Source organism: Choristoneura fumiferana, chromosome 14 (genome assembly GCF_025370935.1).
Source record: "Choristoneura fumiferana chromosome 14, NRCan_CFum_1, whole genome shotgun sequence".
NCBI lineage: Eukaryota > Metazoa > Arthropoda > Insecta > Lepidoptera > Tortricidae > Choristoneura > Choristoneura fumiferana.
In genome coordinates, this window is record NC_133485.1 from 15493986 (window position 1) to 15514136 (window position 20151).

The following is a 20151-nucleotide window of genomic DNA, read 5'->3' on the forward strand; positions in this document are numbered from 1 at the left end:
AGTTAGCCGTAGATCCACAGGCAAAGAGCGCTCAAAAAGTAGCAAAGTAAATACATTCCTTTTTACTCTTAGTATTTGAGGACATGTATAGTTATTTTCACACCTCTCCTTCAGAAAAGTAACTTTTCCTCCCTGACGATAGGGAGCAAAGTGGAACTTTTCTGTTCAAGGCTTTTCTAAGTATTTTATTGCAAATGCAATTTTTTGAAGTTGATAATTGTAAAGCCACGCCATTTTCTATGCTGGTTGTTCTTTAATAATATTTAGAATTTACTTTTTTCAAGTTTCTTAATGCTCGGTGTGAAAAGTTGTATGAGCGACTCGGGAGCAAAATTATTTTCATCTTGTGCGTTAACACTTGAATCCCTCATTACGCAGGGATTCTACTTTAGAATCCTTCGCTACATTCTGGATTCAATGTACGCCCTCGCCGTAAATACACCATTTTGCTCCCTTGTGACACAATAGTTATTTGTGTCACAAGGGAGCAAAATGGTATATAAAATGACGTGGCTTTCCAATTATCAACTTAAAAAAAATTGATTTGCAATAAAACACTTAGAAAAGCCTTGAACAGAAAAATTGTACTTGCTCCCTCTCGGTAGGGAGGAAAAGTTACTTTTCTGAAGGAGAGGTGTGAAAAAACTATTTGAGCATTTTTTAAATAAAGTTTGTACATTTGATTTGCGACTCCTATTTGTGATAAAAAATTGCAGGTTGTAACGATACTGAGTCGTGTAACATGTCTCTTCAAAATGTCCAATTGGTTTGTATGGAAACTGTTTTGTTATAGTCTCTCAAAATGTCCCAATTGGTTTTGTATGGAAATTTCCTGTTTTGTTAAATTGTTACCAAAAACTATGGATTTGCGGTAACAAAAAAGGAACTTTCCATACAAATTAATTGGGACATTTCGGGAGACTATGTTATTTAAACTCAGTGAACGATTTACTATCTACCTGTAAATTTTTCCCAAATCGGAGTCGAAAAAATCAAATGTACAAACTTTTTTAGAAATGCTCATTTTAGCACTGTAGCTGGCTGTGACAAAGTACCAAACTGTTCAGCTACCTATGAGCTTGACTTGCTTCGAATTGGTTTGATGCAACATCTGTCTCCGATGATGACGTGTCAGCTAAACTGAACGTGCCCGTAGTCTGCAAATACGACGGACTATTTGCGGTAGTTCTAGTTCCTTCACAAGACCTTGAAGAAAGAACTGCGTTATTTTTCCGCCTTTGTACCTTTGCAAGAACTGAAGATGCTACTGCGAAAGGAACAAAGACAAAAAAATAAACGCAGTTTTTCCTTCTAGTCTTGTAAAGGAACTAATGCAAAAAAAAACGCAGTAGTCCATCGCACGAACATCCAAAGGAGCACTGCCAATAATCCAGTACGCACGACTACAAGCCTGCTGGATCGGATAAAAATCCTAGCAGATAATACTTACAATAGGTAGTTATATGATACGAATTGACAACTGTTTTCGACTCGAAGGTAACAAGGGAGTGTAGATGATTTTGGAACTGCTCGTAGTCTTCTGCTGATTGTGCCAAATCATCGGTTATGATTATCCTAACAAAATCAATTTATAGAGATATGTAGGTACAAAATTAGCACGGGATAGTTTTTTACCGCAATTTGATACCAGTTATCGGCGAGTGGGTGAACGTTTGCTGTTATGTAAGTATTTCGTAAGTATTTATTTATACCTATAAAGGCAAAACATGGCCTAAAAATGCATGAGATTTGGCAAACATACAATTGGAATTATGGAATACTCCTTGAGGATCACAGAGGTGCAAGAAGTTTTTTTTTAATTCGAATACCTACACTACAGAATAGATTTTTTTCTTCACGGGAGCGAAGCCGCGGGATTAAGCTAGTAATTATATATACGAACTGAGAAATCCAGATGCAGAAGCCTAGATAAACTCTTCGTCAACTCTTTTCATGGTTAGCAACTTATTAATAATTGATATTAGCAGCTTATGATTACTAATTCTCTACCAAAAGTCTTGCCACAGAAATTGAGTGATGATGATGATGATAATTAGGTAGTAAACTCTGTATGCTTTTTACCTCTTTTGATAGAAAGAGCTTACACGAAGCACTGTTCATAAAATATTAGGTATGTCTAAAGGCACTGTTTACATGCTCGTTACTAGTAACATGCTTATAAGAATGCTTATGAGCATGCTCATGGACTGAAGCAAACGCGTTCACACTTGCTTATTACCTTTCCCACTTCCACCCCGTCTCGAGCTTGCCACTAATAAGCATGCTCGATAGTAGCATGTCCTGTTCACACATGCTACTAGCTAGCATTTGCTCAATAGTAGCATGCTTTCTTGCTACTAAAGAGCATGTGTAACAGTGTCTTAAGGGACTTTGGCCTTACGGATGCCCTTGATAAACTTGATTGCCTGTGCATTCCTGTGCGTGTCGTACAAGTGACTAAGAGCCCTGGTGGCAGCGCTCTCTATTGCCAACTACGAATTCCAGCTCTCGGCGTGGAAGGTAAGGACAAACCACCGCACTATTTTCCCAAGAAACTCGTCCTGTACATTTGCTACCGATTTTCAAACGACGACCATGACCACATTAGCAGAGTAGTAACTACGAAAAGTAACTATAAATATACCTGAATAATAGCAAGACCATCAACCAGACAAGAAACCGTGGTCAGAATCTTGGTATTTCTATTTATCGTACACATTTATGAACACTTGAAAGGCGTTTGGCTCGTATTATAATATGCGAACAGTTATACAAGACCCTGCTTCTAATTATCAATAAAATACCTATAAATTTTATAGGTCGTAGTAAATTTTCGAGTAAAGTACAGTTGGTAGAAAATTTCGTGACTCGATAAAAAAATGTGAATATTACTCGAAGGAGTACCCCGATCGGGTAGCTAAGTGTCGCAATAGACTTTCGCTAGCTGGCGCTGTCTATTTGAGTGTGTGCGTGAGCTCCTAGTGTCCGTATACGGCCGCAATTGACGTTCAAAGTAAAGCACCTCGTTTGCGGCTTTGGCGGAATATTTCATTTCGAGTGTGGGGTCTAAAAATCGGTTACGCTTAGATACTCCCGCCATTAGTTTTTTGGTAAAATAATTCTTCATAATTTACGAAAAAACCTGAAAAAAGGAACTATTGATAACAGCGCCATCTAACGGGACATTGCTCATGAGCTAACCAGGAGCAAACCCCTTTTCCACTAGTTTCCGATCTTGATTAGTATTCTTAAACACAAGTACACAACCCCAACATATAAAAAGGGCTTGCTAGGCATATTTACTTTAAATGGCGCAATTTTTTTTTCATAATAAGATATTCTGGGTTCTCCTTATTCAGAATCATGAGCACTACCTATTGATTTTGACGAAGAAAAAAATTACCCGAATTTTCCATAACATTATGTGTCCATTTCGTAACGAGCCATATAATGTAAACTGTATTAAACAGTCAAAACTGACAAAACAATAGGGACACATTTCTTCGTCCAAATCAATAGTGCTCGTAATTCTGAGTAAAGAAAAACCCAGAAGTACCTAATTTTGAAAAAAAAGAGCGCCATTTAAGAGAAGTCTTTTAGTTCCATTCTCCATATTAATGTAGTCCCAGTCTCATTTGAAAACTAGGCAATAGAAATAGATGAAATTTTGTAAGTATGGACTAGAAGTAATTATCTATGCCTGTGGTTTTTCAGATTTTCATATAAATGTGTAATATCAGAATTACAGGAGCTCAAAAGTCGACAAAAAAAAGATGTCAACTTTGCACGAGAATTACAGACTAATAAAGCATTTTTACAAAAATCGAAAAAACCACAGGCATAGAAAATATAATGAATATCTTGATTGTAAAATATCATTGATTTCTGTGCTATACTTTTCATATAATATGAGGGCAACGAAACCCAAAATTTAACCGCCCAAATCTTACAGCCTACAGCTATCTCGATAAAAATTACGGACGTCGTTGCGGAAGGCATGGGGGGGACGGCTGCGAGCGCTTATGTCACGAGCGATAAAGACAGCAATATCCGAAACGAATACCTAACGCGGCCGCTTGGAAACTAGCTGTCGCCCGCGACTGTCTGCGGATTCGTTCATTGCGATCCCACGGGAACTGTGCAATTTTCCGGGATAAAAACTATCATTTCGTCCTTTACTTGAGCGGAAAAGGTTTTTGAAATTTGAACATTACGATATTTCATCGATTAGAAATAAAACATATGACGTATTCAGAAACAGGAATATTTTTAAACCGGGAAATTACCCAAAAATAAAATTTAATCATGTGCATTAGGTACATTAGACCAGGTGACATAACTATTAACTAACTAACATATTAACTAAAATAACTGCCGGATCTAATAACGAAGGAGCCGCGGTAAAGGCTACCAAATAAAATTAATCGTATTCGCAAAAACGGTTTCCTGTTGTATCGCAATGCCGGCCTGACTTCCGGATCAGGTGCAATGAGGGCTATCGTTTTTGTCTCACTAGATGGCGCACTGTTGCGTGAGGTTTTTAAGTATGGCTTTCAAAGTCTGTTATTACGGGCGTGAAAACAAAGTTTAATTTAAAATCATATTTAATACACCTTAAAACCGTACCATAAAAATATCGAGCATGCCACAGTGTTGCATAGTCCCCGTTTTGTTCGGAAACAAGGGAGGACAAAGGTTTCCGAAAGACAAAACTGTCTCAAAACACACACATTCATTGCCCCGGAATGCATATTTGCCATAATTAATTTCAGATATTGCAAAATATTCACAAAACTATTCTAATCATAAATAAACCCGCGTAGCTCACCCAAAAACTATGAGATTTGACACTTCGGAGACCTCACGCTACACTAGCGCCTCTAGTGGCGAATTCATACGCGATAGCCCTCATTGTTTTGTCTATTTCGGGCGCCGGACGGGTTAGCTTCCGGTCTGATTCAGATTTAATAACATATTATTATGTGGAGGGGGAATTTGCCATTTAACTACTATGGGGAATATTGTAACGTTTGCAAAATGACAGCGTATATTGTTTTTCCGTCGTATTTTAACGGAAAACTTTGTATATATCGTGCTCTCTCAACTAGCTGCAATAACCCATCGTACAGCTATTTTGACATTTGACACTAAGATATAAAGTTCCATATTATAGGATATGAAAATCTCAAACGCCATACGAGTACTTGGCCCTCTACTACGAAGTGCAAAATTCGAACTTTGTATCTTTCCGTCCCGCTGACGCTAATATTATTTAATACGAGAGTGAAAGAGATAGTACGATACGAACTTCCATTTTCGAATTTCGTAGTAGCCCTCCTGCTTGGTCCATCAGAGTTTAGCGAAGCCGCGTGTAAAAGCTAGTTTCGAATGAAAATTATATTATGGTTTAATGGTTTAAGATATTTATTTCTCAAAAGATTTTTACAAAATCGCTTACAGAGAAATACATTTTTAAGCTTAATATAAATAAACAAAAAGGGAGGGATACTTTAACTATATTGTACGTTAAAAACAAAGTATATAAAACTAAAAGTACACAAAAACACATGAGGGTAGATTGGCGTAACACAACAAATATATCGTGAGAAATATCGAATGAGCATAGTAACCGATAGGGCCAGTTAAACAAAATTAACTGCCGTTTAGTAACAACTTTTTTTCTCAATATAACATTATTATTATTAAGTTACTCAAATATGTACCATATTACTCATTCAAGCCAATAAGGAAACCTTCAAAATGTGTCGTTTAAGCGCTTTTTTAAAAAGTATATGCGATTTAGTCTCTTTAACATCTCTTGGCAATTTATTATAAAACTGTGCTCCTTCATATAAGACGCTTTTTTTACCGTAACTTGTTCTAGGCGGGCGAAGGAGTAAATTATTCGCTTGGCGTGTAACCTTTTTTTGAATTTGCGCTCTTTTTGTAAAAGATATATGGCAGTGAATATCCTTACTTAAAATTTTTCTATATGAAACACTTAACGATATTCAATTGCACTTACTCGACCATTTGCCCTCGCCATCCATATTTAATTTTATACCAATGGGTACTAGTTTTAACCGTTTCGCTTAGTGGCTGAAAGCCGTTTTACAACTTGATACTTTGACTAACATGAAACTTTATCCGCGGTTTCGTTCACTTGAACCATTAGGTCTGGGAATTTAATGAAAATTTTGGAATCCTCGTGAGAACTGAGTAGAAGACAAAGGGGATTTTCTTTAATTGTAAAAATATCCTATTAATATTATAAATGTGACTGTTTGTGAAGATGTTTGGATGTTTGTTACTCAATCACGTCTAAACCGATTTAGATGCAATTCGGTACAGCTAGTTTCAGCCCCGGGGAAGGACATAGGATAGTTTTTATCCGGGAAACTTGCATAGTTGTCGCGGGGTAGCTAGGCAATAGCTAGGAGGTAAATAAATAAATGAAAGCTAATAGTTAGCTTAATAGTTAGTTTGTAGTTTATATTATAGGATTAGGTTAATTTTATTTTGTTTATTGTATACTGTAGTTTCTAAGGAGTATTTTTATATTTTTTTTTATGTTACTTCAATAAATGAGTATTTGTATAGTTAGCCCATTTTAAATAATATTTTTGAATTCAAATACATCCGGCTGTTTTTGTATGAAAGAGCAACCAACAAACACTCTACAAACTTTTCCGTTTAAAACATTAAAACATTCGTTGGTATGTATGTCCCTCTTAATGCGATAAGCGGTATCTCAAAAAAACACTTTTGAGTTATTTTTACTATCTGACGCAAAATGTTGTTAAAATGATACTAGTAACACAACAGTGTTTTTTTTTTTTAGATAAGTACCTACCACCTTTTGCCTTACGAACAGGACTTCATTTCTGATTTAATAAGTACATCAATAAATCATTTTATTCAGACACCTTTCGATGCTCAATACGTCGTAAATAATGACAATTACATTCGTAGTGGTATCCTAGCTTTGCGGTTAGTCCAAGTACAGGTATGAGACCGCAAGCAAGTCATATTACCTGCACAGCATATTTCATTAATAATATCATTCAGGCTAAACCACATTTAACATCGACCTCATTCCGTATATCATTAGACAAAATTTCACATGAATAATATGTCAATCCAATCTATAGAAAGGGTAAACAAAGACGCCCATTTACCCCAACCACAGAATTGAATGATGTAAAAACCTAGAACCTATTGCAAAATAATTAATCTGTTTAGTAAATTGATTAATTTATTAATTGAATAGATCAAAGTATTTTTGTCTATTTTATTATTTACAATACTTGATATTAATTCCAAAGACTGTTTATTCAATTAGAAAATTAAATATTGAAATCAAGTGAATTTCGGTGAAAAAAATGATAAGACGTCTAGCTAAAAGACACGAATTATATATAAATGTGTTATTGATTCGATCGAGTGGGTGTTTGTATATATAGTAATTTTGATGAAATCGGTTTGTTTACACTTTCCATAAATTGCATTGACTTAACGTATACTAGCTTCTTCTGATTCGCTATACACTATACAGAATGGTCATCGTGGTCATAGTGAAACATTGTGAAAACTTTCTTCAAGGGCGGATCCACCGTTGTGGGTTGTGGACACTATGGCCACGCCCACAACCCTAATAGACTGGTAATGACACCTTTCACGGTCTATTGAAACCGATAGGCCAATGTCTTGATGCGCGGCGAAGAGGAAATAGGTAATCAAATCCAAAAGTCGTTCATGAGACATGAACTCATGATTGTTAATGGACGAGTTCGTACTCCGACTCGCACTTCGCCGGAGACAGCACGGGCACTACCTACAGAACTAATAAGACAAGCATCACTTATCACGGCGCCTATTGAGTTTTGTGGTACGAAGCACGCAGTTGTTGTCAAATTTTTATCTGCTGTTTTGTTCATGTTCTTTGTTCACTGTATTGATAGGTATTTTTTAGTTTGGCAATAAATGCATATTATTATTATCATTATTATTAAATGCCAAGCGGGCAAGTGGACGAGGCGATCATATTGTTATTCCGTTTTGGAATGCGCTTCGAGTGTGACGTTAGGTTACGAGTAGTTCGCATGTTGTTTTCAGTTCTATTCAGTTAATAATTGTTTAAAAAAAATACATAACCCTTCTTCGGGCAGTCGGGTAATGATAATTAAGGGCCATAGTTTTAATGAGTTTTGCCCCTGTTTTATTTTTATTTTTGACGCTGACGCGTACAAACTATGATTTGTTTGCATGATCTGTCTCATTAGACAAAATGAGTATCGATACATGTAAGTATAGCTGTAGATACGAGTAATCAACTCAAGTTTAGTTCAGAGAGAGTTAAGCGGTGTAATCATACTTATGTATAAGACATAAGTATAAATAGATTAGGTTTCAACTTGGAATGATCATTCGTTCAACATACACAAGTGAAGGAAAATTTATGGAAATCGTGAGCAGGGGAATAAATTTAGCTTTAGCATTGAGAACTTGTTCATACAACAGAGGTAGCAGAGCGTTTTCAAGTCTCTCCAATATCATACAATAGAAATAGGAGAAAGCGATACGCAAAGCTCAAAAAGCTACAGTTGTATGTATGTAAATTTACAAGAAATGTAGAGCATTTATTGGTACGATTTTAGATAATATTATGACCATATCGCTGCTTTAATTTGATAGTGACACAACTCTAAATTCTAGGGCAGTACATTTTGAAATATGTCATTAAATAGTTCAATTTTAACGCTCCCTTTATTTTGGATTGTGTACTATCAAATTAAAGCAACGATATAGTGATAAAAAGCGCGCCGAAGGGAAAAAAGTCGTAATTTTCACCCGACTTCCCGAAGGAGGGCTATTCAATGAATGTATGTTTATTAGGTTCTTTACTAACTTTTATTAACTTTAAAACTTTAATTTAACGTCGATATCTCGCTGAAACCGAGTATTCGCTCAGACACTAGTAGTTCCTAAGGTATCAAAAATTACATTACATGATCTTGTTTCCAAATAGCCTAATGAACAATTTAAAAACGTTAACAGTGTTAACATAGCGTGTAGAAGATTTAAAATTTTATTTCTCAACACTATAATTTCGTAATTTGTTAGCCTAACGAAACTCATTAAGCATTGATTGTAGACATTTTTCAAATTATATGGCACGGCGCGTTATATAAAGGTTGCACAATTGGAAAGGGCCCTGCAAGTTGTCGCAATACAAAAACATGACAAACAAAAGGTTCAAGCCATTGTCATTATTGTAGTCACTATTAAATTACATAATATACGTCGGAGCAGGCTAGTTAATTATAAGTTTTTCTCGAATATTTAATTTTTATTACAAGTTCATTTGGATCACTTTGTTGACCGTATATTCGTCTGTCAAGATTTTTTTCTTAGAAATGCATGGAAGTAAATATCAAACTGATATATATTTATTTTCTAGCCATTTCCCACGTTTAGTCTACTCAGGACTCAGGTGTGCTTCGAGAAACAGTTCAAAAAAAACAATGAGCTTCTTTTTTTTTCCGGGACGAAAAGGCTCAACTGCCTTGCACGAGTAACAGGTTTTTTTTTTATTGAAATAGTAATTATTAATAATAAGATCTGGGGATAATTTCATAACGTTTATTTTCAGTGACGCCAGTTACAGAGGTATACCTACCTATACTTACCTATGACTATGAACTAGAAAATTGGCGATGATGTGTATTACGTACTTTTTACTAAAACTACCAATAATATAACTGGTCGAACAAAAATTTTTGCGCATTTAAAACATTGATAGAAATAAAACTCTCATGTTACTTTATATTTGCCACTAGTGTCTCATGTTAATTAATATTATCATTGTGAAACTGGATATCAAAGTGCAGTTGCTTGTTTCCTAGTTTTCCGTTCTAGTACCCTCTATTAACATCGATATCTTAAGAATTACTGTCAAACAAATCGCCTAATCGCGAGATTAAAAAGCCCTTAACGGTCAGCGTATTAACAAGTTACGTGACCCGGTTCCGTCCGCTTTAATGGTCAATTTTCACCTACGACTTACAATAAATTATGCTTTTATCGCTCTTATGTTAATTTGTTTGTTCGTGAGCGATTCCATTTGTAAATTATTATAGGAAATCGACAGTTTGTTTGTTTTCAATTAGGGTTAACAGCGGGATATATTTGGGATGGGAATAGACGATCTTTGAAGTTAGTCGCCAAATTCGTTCACTATAAAACAGTAGGTAACGTGACTGATTGACGTACGCGAGACAAAAGTGCGATAACAAACATGTACAACACGAGCATAAAATGAGCTATTTTACCCAAGACGTTCAGGGGAGCTGGGCCTCCGGATCTTACTCACCGTACGTAACACAGTAACAAAACTACTATTTCACGCTGGTATTCTGTGGGAGTGTGGTACTAACCCGGTCCCGGCCCATTCGTACTGCAGCCAGCAAGTGGTTACAGCAAGGCTCTACCACATAAAAACACAAGGCTCTACCATTTACCGATGCCTAGAGTGTACCAGACAATGCTGCTCTTTTCACTAGATGGCTGGTACCGTTGGGTTGTAGGAACGATGTCATATTAACATTGTAATACTTAGCAAAGTGTTTGTAAACAATCTGAAACAATATCACTACGACAACGGTACATGGTGTTTATGCCAACAAATGACGAGAGTACTAACAATGATAGTTGTAAGTATAATAAGACTAGCTATTACCAGTGACTTTGTCTGCAAATAATTCGCGCACAATACAATACAATGACTCTTTATTGAACACCAATACCTAGTAAGAAGTACAGAAGACACAGGTATATAGAGATTTTCCGAGGTAAGCAGAAGGCGGCCTTATCTTTCACTGCGGGAACTTTACAATTTTCCGGAATAAAAACTATTGTACCTATGCTTTTCCCAGAATCTCTAATGATTTCTGTATCAGATTGCATCACCATCGGGTAAAAAGCAAAACAAATAAACATACACCTACTGGCATTTATAATAAATATGAAGTAGTTATGATAGAATAGTTAGAAATATAACCACAATTTAGTACCTTTTTACTTATATATATCGCGGAAGCTTCTCCCTCCTCGGAAAGAAAAAGAAAACCGATCTTGTGTATCGAATTCCGAACGAAATTAGCAAATTGGTGCCCTTAACATTAAGCAAATCAATAGGTAGTGGCTGGGAAGTTCTCAATCGCGTTGATAGTACAGCCCAAGCCATCTCAGTCTGAGATGAGGCCTGTGCCCAAAATTAGACCGTAAATAGGCAAACCATACTCCGGCAGTTTCATTCACACATGCTTTCTCCTTCCAATTTAAGCTTTTCTATTTATATCAATTAGCCGTTGTTTGTCGGCTGTTAATTACTAATCCCATGACAGACATATTGACAGGCGCCTGTCAAATCTCACTTGACGCTTTCGTCTCGCGTAGACACTGGTAGAGTTATTAAAATACTAGTCTGTGGCCGCGGCATCGCTCGCGTAAATCATTAGATTTGGTTGGCGTTCGGGTTGGTCAGTCAGAGCTATAAGGAGTACTTTGGACCATTTCGGTTCGATTACTTTCTCGAGATATTGTACTTCATGTACTGAGAGCATAAAGGAGATTCCATCCTCACTAGCTTCCAAACGCTGTTTCAGACGGAGCAGATACTGTCTTGCCGAATCAACCAGACACATGGTTGAAACATGATACTAAAATTTTGTTTGCTTCCCTTGGATCGATGTGACGTATTTTCCCTTTGCTCAAACTTAAAGAAGTGGCAAGTAAGGTTTAATGATTGATTGTTAACTTAATAAATGCTGTCCCTTGTAAATGGAAACTGTTCAATTTACCGCACCCGCGATGCGAGGGGTGACTTCTTTATTTGTCATTGTTTTACTTTTACAACTTGGGGGTTCGTTGTTTCTTTAACGCGATGCACAATCGGTATTGTTTGTTATTTTAGGGGAATTGAGCAATCAGGGAAAAAACTGGATATTCCGGAAAACTGTGTGTCACTGAAAAAAATTTAACTAAATAACCATCATCATCATCCATGCCTACACTGCTGTTTGTTGATCTTATACACCAATGTAATTCTGGTTATAACGACCAAAATATTGTTGTCCCTTCGATGTTGTTATAAACGGTTTTGACTGTAGTTTTGTTTTTGTTTTGGTAGAGCAGAAGATGAAAGAAGAAGGAAATAATTTATTTGAAATATAACAAGGTAACAATTAAGATTCATCGGCGGACTCCGCACTAGACTCTGGGCCTGTATCGCGGCCACTATAACAACTACACTACAGCAACTACAAGACTATTTTCCAAAGAAAGTCTGAAGGTTCACTGCTGATTGATAACCGACAACTACAACCACCACCTAAGTTCTTCATGTTGATTAATACTTTTCTCTCACCAACATTTCCAAATCCACCGAAGTAGAACTAAATAAAATAAATACGCATAAATAACAAAATAATGGACTTAAAACCCATAAGCGATAGGCAAATGAACCCGACCAATTTGTCTTAATTTTCACGGAACACATTAGAGTAAATCTTTCCACTTTATGTATGGCCGGCCTAATGTACCAGATATCCGTTCAGATTTACATATTTCAATTAAGTGAGGTTTTGTAGTTTTAATTAGAGAATTTATGGTATGGAAGTTGAGACAGCGACTATAAATTGGTCATTTTAGTGTTTTACGCGTTTCAAATGCATTTTTCGGTTTCACGTGCTGTTGGGAAATTGTTATCTATACACGCGGCAGCGTGTGCATCCAAGTTGAAAGAAAAAAAAACTGGCGAGGCAGCCGTGTATATATTTACATGAAACATTTCGAGCTACGCTTAGCCCCTTATATATAGATTTTAATTATTTTGTCAGTGAAGTTAACAACGACACATGTTCTTAATACTTATTGAACTTGACTCATTTCACATTTACGTTTTTGATGGGATAAAACTACTAGATTCACGCTATAGATCCAGCTGTTGAATTGAAACTCCTGGATTTTCCTAAATTCCCACGGAACTTCCAAAAATATATCGCGAATTTGCATTTGTTTATTTCAATATTGTATACATCCCGATCCTATGGGATATATGCGACATGTCAGCCAGGCATGCGGACAGACACAACCCAAAAGCATCTATGTCCAAGCTCAAATGGAGACGCTTCGCGGTCGTATTATCAATTACCAGTTAATTTCATCTGGAATCAACAATGGAAAACGACTTGCACTATTTTCACATATCTGCTAATAGTAAGACAATTATACATCCGCAAACCAATCGATCATCAGTTCCGCTCCGTTTCCATCCATTAATCCATAAACATGCCCATTCCATACACGTTCCATATCCTAACAATCTTTACACAAAAGTAGGGCAGCACAATTGCAACTGCAATTGCATCGCGATGTCAGTGGGGTGGAAACATACGGCGCTGAGTTACGTGCGGGCGCGGTCGTTTTAGCTTTAGTTTAACAATAAGTACAACACTATAAAATAGGTAAAAAATCAATATGTTAATGATATTAACAGAATGATAACCCAATAACAAGCAGACACAGTTAGCATCATATGACAATATTCACTATGTTGTTGATGGTTTACCTGAACCTCGCTTAGTGCCTGTTTAACGCAAAGGTTTCCTTGCTTTAGCGTTCATAGGTACTTGATATCTTTAAAATCATAATTCCTTAGAATATTAATTGAACGTAACCTAAAATAAATATGTGTTCAACTAATTCATAAACTGCTCTTACTTTTTCTAGGTGATTTCTACTATATTATGATTTCTAGTAAAGATCAAACATACTAAACAACTTAAACCGCGTCGTCCACGGTCGTACGCAACGCACCGTAAGTCAAAGGTAGGAAATAAACACTTAGAAATTGCAGGACGGCAGCGGCCTTTGACGCAGCGCGTGCGCTTGCTGCCCAAGAAAATTGTAGATTTCATCGGGAACATTCGATCCAATTTTTTGAATAAATGTTGGTCGAAAATGCTATTTTTAATACAAGCTTCTTTTGTTGATTGTACATTTTGTTGAATGTACTTGCTATATTATCCAAACTACATTTGCGTACCAAATTTCAAGTCGATGCCATTAACCGTTGAAAAGTTCCGTCCAGTTTTACAGTTGATACCAATGCGCTGAAAATTTCTAAACATGAAAATAATTACATGTAATAACAATACTAAATTACTAATATATAATATTATGATGTTTATAGGTAAATAAATAAAATTCTGCCAACTTTAGCGTAACGTCTAGTACATCATAATGACGTATTAGATGTCGAAACAAATCAAGTATTTTGTTCTGTTTATTTATAAGCAGTTTCACCCGTCGTGTCCCATCGTTACTTGGATTATTACGTTAAAAGCAATAAAAGCATTAAGTACGGCTTAAAGATTCATGTTTATTACAAATAATATTATACTTCGAACGCTGTACGCTGTGCCTACTGCAGTGGTGCGGCGTTGTTTCGTTTACATCGAAGTTTTGGTGAAAAAACAATTTTGAATTAGGTAGTTATGATTGAAATCAGAATCGTTCGTGGTAGCCTAATGATTTGATCAATGGCCTATTAAGCAGAGGGTTTAAATCCAGGATTATATTTATTTAACAATACATTTGAAAAATCACCGACTTAGCCAAGCAAATTTGCTGGTTGAAGTGGCAATGGGCAGGGCATATAGCACGGAGAACAGATGACCGCTGGGGCCGAAAAGTTTTCGAATGGAGACCCGGATCTGCAAGTGCAGCGTAGGACGTCCACCGAGATAGACGGATGGCCTGCAGGGCTACTAAACTAAACTGTCGTGCGGTCCCTCTCGCTCTCGTATTAAATAGTATAAGTGTCAGAGGGATCGCACGACACGAACTTCGAGTTTCGAAGTAGCCCTGCAGGTTAAAGCCGCGGGTGCACGATGGATGCAGGCCGCTTCTAACTGAAGTAACTGGAGGTTTATGGGGGGAGGCCTAATGTCCAACAGTGGACGCCCTATGGCTGGTATGATTATGATGACATTTGAAAACGACTCCTTTATACGAAAATGATAGTATTTATGTATGAAGCTTCGTGAAATAGCCCGTGGTCATTTATTTTCCATATCCGAATTGACCGAAACAATCACATCATTTCAGCGGTCAAATTAAGGTTCAGCGCTCTTTCAAAGTTCATTCACGTTTTAACAGAGTTGACAAGCTCTAATTTAAACGTGACAGATACGATATTGTTGTCAAAATCCCTCTCAAAAATAAAAAAAAGTTCTTTGTCGTTTCGTCACGTCTTTCGAAAGATTTAAGAATTTTTATGGTATAGGGGGCAAACGAGCAAACGGATCGCCTGATGGTAAGCGATTACTGTCGCCCATGGACACCTGCAACACCAGAAGAGTCACAAGTGCGTTGCCGGCCTTTTAGGTAGGCCGCTCTTTTATTGAAAGCTTGAAGGTCATATCGGTTCGGGAATACCGCAAACGATAGGACATGTGGGGATAGTTCATTACAGAGTTTTGCTGTGCGAGGCAAAAAAAAACTGAAAAAACGCACAGTAAAGGACTGCCAACCATCTAAATGGTGAGGATGGAAGTGGATATTAACATAGGTATAATTAAATCAGTTGTGGAAGAAATACAAAATATGTATGTACTTGGGCCAATCAACTTTTTTACCCATACTAATCTGTCCGCGACATTTTTCATACAATTGCAGATTTTTGTAATAAGCATGTTTTTTTCTGTAATTTAATAGATGGTGTACATGAATACATGCCATCCTACGTAAGTTCAACCTACAAGTATTAAACCGTGAAGTATCTTGTTGGAAATACGATTTTTCGGTAACGCCAGAGACAAAGGTAAAATAGTTGATTGGCCCGCTCACACCATTTTAACTATGGAACTACGGTAAAAAAATATCTCATGAAATACTCTACAGGTATCTTATATAATTTAAGAAGTTGATCAAACTTATTTCCAAATCAATGGGTCTAAAAACGTATCAATGTGATGATTCCGTAAAAGTTGTCCTATATGTTATGTTCTCTATCCTCAGAATAACACAGGGAATTTTACTTTGTTTTATTAATTGTTCAGTACTTGTAGCCGAAATTCAATCCATTTGAGATTGCAACAGGTTGTTAAAAACCACGTCAACCATTCGAGGGAGAAATAGCCGAACTCTTTCTTCTGATAATGCTCTTTTATAAGCTCAAAACGCATCAGCTGCGGGTGGTACAGTCGAGGTCATAAACTTGTGAGCAAAAATTTGATCAATAATGAAAACGACTCTATTGTGAACGGCGTAAAATCTTGTTCAGATTTTGATCAAATTTTTGTTCACAAGTTTATGAACTCGACTGTACAGCAATTTCAGGACGCATTATCCTCCTAAAGCCCAAGTCAAACTTTTGACTTATGAACATCAAACTTTATGTAATTTATGATAGAGTTTGATGTTCAAATTACAATAAGTTCTTTATAAAAGACTGGGTGTAAATTAAAGTTTTTTTTACCGATTTAAAAAAAGGAGGTGCATTGTTTTTTTTTAATACCTAGTAGGTATTTGAATAGATCAATAAAATTCCATTCATCTCCATACTTGGCTCAAGAACTCTAGCAGTCTATACACAGCGACCTCTTCTAATTAGGAACGCAAACCCAAACGTACCACCAACATCATTTTGCGCATCGTAAAATTAATTACATACCATCCGAGACCTTATGCTAATTGCACACGGTGCACTGTGCCCTTTTTGAACGGTAAAATTATTGTAAAATGAGGTCAGATGCACTAGTATACTAATTAAATAAAACTGGACACGTATCGGTTACAGGTATGTTTGTATGGAGAATTATGTGCATAGAGAACGCAAAATAAGGTACCTATTCAAGATGTTTCAAAATATATTCGGAATGGTTCAGCAGGTGCGTGAATAATGTTTTTCCATCGTATTTTCTTCTTTTCGCGTTTCTTTGCGTGATAGAATCCGGAATACGGAAATTCGTCAAAGAACTAAAGTCACCGACATAGGAAAAATATGCAAGTTGAAGTGGCAATGCGGGCGGGCCACATCGCTCGAAGAACAGATAACCGTTGGGGGAGAACAGTCCTCGAGTGGCGACCACGAACCGGAAGACGAAGCTTTGGCAGGCCTCCCACCAGGTGGACTGACGACATCGTGAGAGTTGCGGGAAACCCGTGGATGCAAGTGGCGAGTTGTCGTTCATTGTGGCATTCTAAGGAGGAGGCATTTGTTCAGCAGTGGACGTCTTCCGCCTGATGATGATGATGATGATGATTGTATTTTGTCGGAAAAGTTCGTATTATCTTGATTTCTCATCTAGCTTACTGATTTTTCTGAAGCTAATTCGAAAGCAAACTTATCCGACGAAACACGATGAGAAAACATTATTAACTAGATCTGTCTGTATAAGTACGTGCAAATTTCGAAAATCACATCGTGAAAAAGCAACGCCAAATTTAATGTATCCGGATCCTAATCATAGTTTGATTCGTTAGATTTTTTTCAATTAAGTCAATCGACTCATGAAATAAACTTGCAAGATTTACAGCAAACAAAAAAATAAACGTGTAAAGTTACAAAAAGCTTGTAAGTAGTACTTCCACTTCATTTTTGGAACAGTTATTTCGTCATTACAGTTTCGGCAAGTATTGATAAAAAAGATGGTGCTCAGGGTTAAATTTTAATGAAAAATAAAGACCCATGCTAAATCCAACGTGTGAAAAATTCTTGCGTCTTGTCCTTCTGTTATACCAATAAACATGGGATGGTTAATGAAATTTAACCAAGTGGTAAAACCCTCAAAGATTCACCTTTGTATTATCTTAAACAATTTCAATATCATACTCACTTTCATAGTTTCCTTGCTAAATCATAATGTTATGCTATTCATTTCATGAGCTATTTCACCAGTTGCCTAGAGCCATGCAGTATTTTCCTGTTCTAGAATTAAGATTACTAAGATAGCTTGTGTGCAATGGCCGTCAGCACAGACTTAAGCTTTACTCAACCGTTATAATCCGATATTAACTTTAGCGTTGGTATAAATTTTTATCAAGCGCCAGCTTTTGCACGCTTTTGTTCATGAATAATTACAATTTGTGACTACTAGCACAATTCTAATAAGGTAACTACCTCATTTTAAAAAAGCTGTAAAAAAGTCCGAACAAATTAAATTAAATGTTAATTTTCTTTGCGTTTCCTCGACTGTTCGTTATTAACTAATTTACTGGTCATTCTAGTCTAGAGGAACTAAGCTATGCACATGCACACTCAATTTACTTATTGCCATTGGAACATTTTTTTTTTCGAAAATTACACATTTACTCAGCTGGCAACTAAATTAACATACTTGATGACTAAAATTCCTTTGCAACCATTTACTGGGTTAGCAGTTAACTCGGGGTTAAAAGTTAATTCTTGGTCTACTCAAGCTCGACTTAGTAAGATCTTTGTTATGTTTTGAGGAAACTTAATGCTATTTTCCTCTACTAATGGTTTTTTGGATGTCTGAGAATCTTGAAACGAGGTATATTTTGAGAACAAAACTACGACTTATTTAAGTAAATATGTCTGTAGGTAATACAGGTTTATGAGGGATATTGGTGTGGGAAAATGTTTAACGGTTCGTAATTAACGTATTGTCTTAATTGCGTCAGTAAATAACAAACAGGAAGACGTTGGGCTTCCGATTGCTGAGCAAATGTACCTTTAGTATTATCATTCATAGTAAATACAAAACAGTAAACCATCTGTAAACAAAAAAATATATCGCAGTTTGTATGTGTGCGCGCCGTATACAATTTGATGAGTGACGATCGTTTTTAAAATCACATTCCTTGATAATAAAATAAAATAAATAACATTGACAAGTAGTCTGATTTTTACTCCTTTCAAATGGCATTTTCAAGTAGTTTAACTTTGTTCAGACCATTGACAAATTTATCTTATTTATGTATAATAATAATTTAATTTTGCTCAGGTACATTATAAAGAAGCCGTCTTCCCGACTTCATCAGTTCATTATGTTTCAAGTTTCATATGTTCTTTTCGGGATTTAAGATTTCCATATAAAAATTTCATCAAAAACAAAGAAACTAATATACAGACTTTCACTTTATATTAGTAAGGATGTGAAAGATTGTGGTGCTTGCGTGCGTGCGTGGTTATTAGGTACTCCTTCACGCTAAAACGTCTGGATAGTAGATAGCTGGACGTCTGGAATAACATACAGGCTCTTTTTATCCTGCTATTCCCGCGGGACTGAAAAAAAAACCCTAAATTTCAACCGCTAAGATTAGAGACATGAAATTTTTACACAGATGTTTATTATATGTTAATGAAATCCACGATGTAATTTTTGGACATTCTCTTGGGAAAGTGCTAGATTTTGAATTCAACCGCTGGAGCATGATTTACGCGTACAAAGTCGGGGTATACTGATCACAATAAATGATTATGTCACCGATTTCACACTGTATCGTTCACAGGATGGGCGCCGATTATGCAAACAGCGATTGTTTTCATAATATGACAGTCATGTTTCCAAGTTATTGAAGAGTTCGTTTATTTTACGGGAAACAGGTAAAGTGCAATTATGTTTTTTTTAAAGCTTTTTCGAACCAACAGTTTAGCTTTCAGAGGGGGTGCGCTTAATTTTAATGAAAATTTGCACTTTCAAGTTGAATATTTCGCAAACAGATATTTTTTTTTTACTCTTAGCTCTTATAGTTGCCACATGAGCAAAATTACAGCTTTCTAACACTGATAGTCTCTGAGCAAAGCCGGAGGCGGACAGACAGACATGGCGAAATTATAAGGGTTTCGTTTTTGCCATTTTGCTACAGAATCCTAAAAAGCAACTCGTTTTAAATATCATTTCAACAAATTTGTTCAGTGATTTCATAAAACCCCCGAATCATGTCAGTAAGTTGACGAAACGAATCCCATAGTCAACTCGTGTTATCCTTTCACTAGATATGTTCAGCGATATTATTATGATGAAGTTTCTACTATAACATGGTATAAGTACGAGTAGGTAATTTGATCAAATCTCCGTTTTTGCTATTTTCCGGTGACATATACATCGATGTTAGGAG

At 36.3% G+C, this 20151-nt stretch overlaps 1 protein-coding gene across 2 annotated transcripts in view; it reads right to left on the minus strand.

The window, feature by feature from the left end:
* The window catches only part of LOC141435292 (phospholipid phosphatase 3-like), a 204076-nt gene that overhangs the window by 122158 nt on the left and 61767 nt on the right, over positions 1–20151 (minus strand). The gene's annotated exons all lie outside the window — the stretch shown is intronic.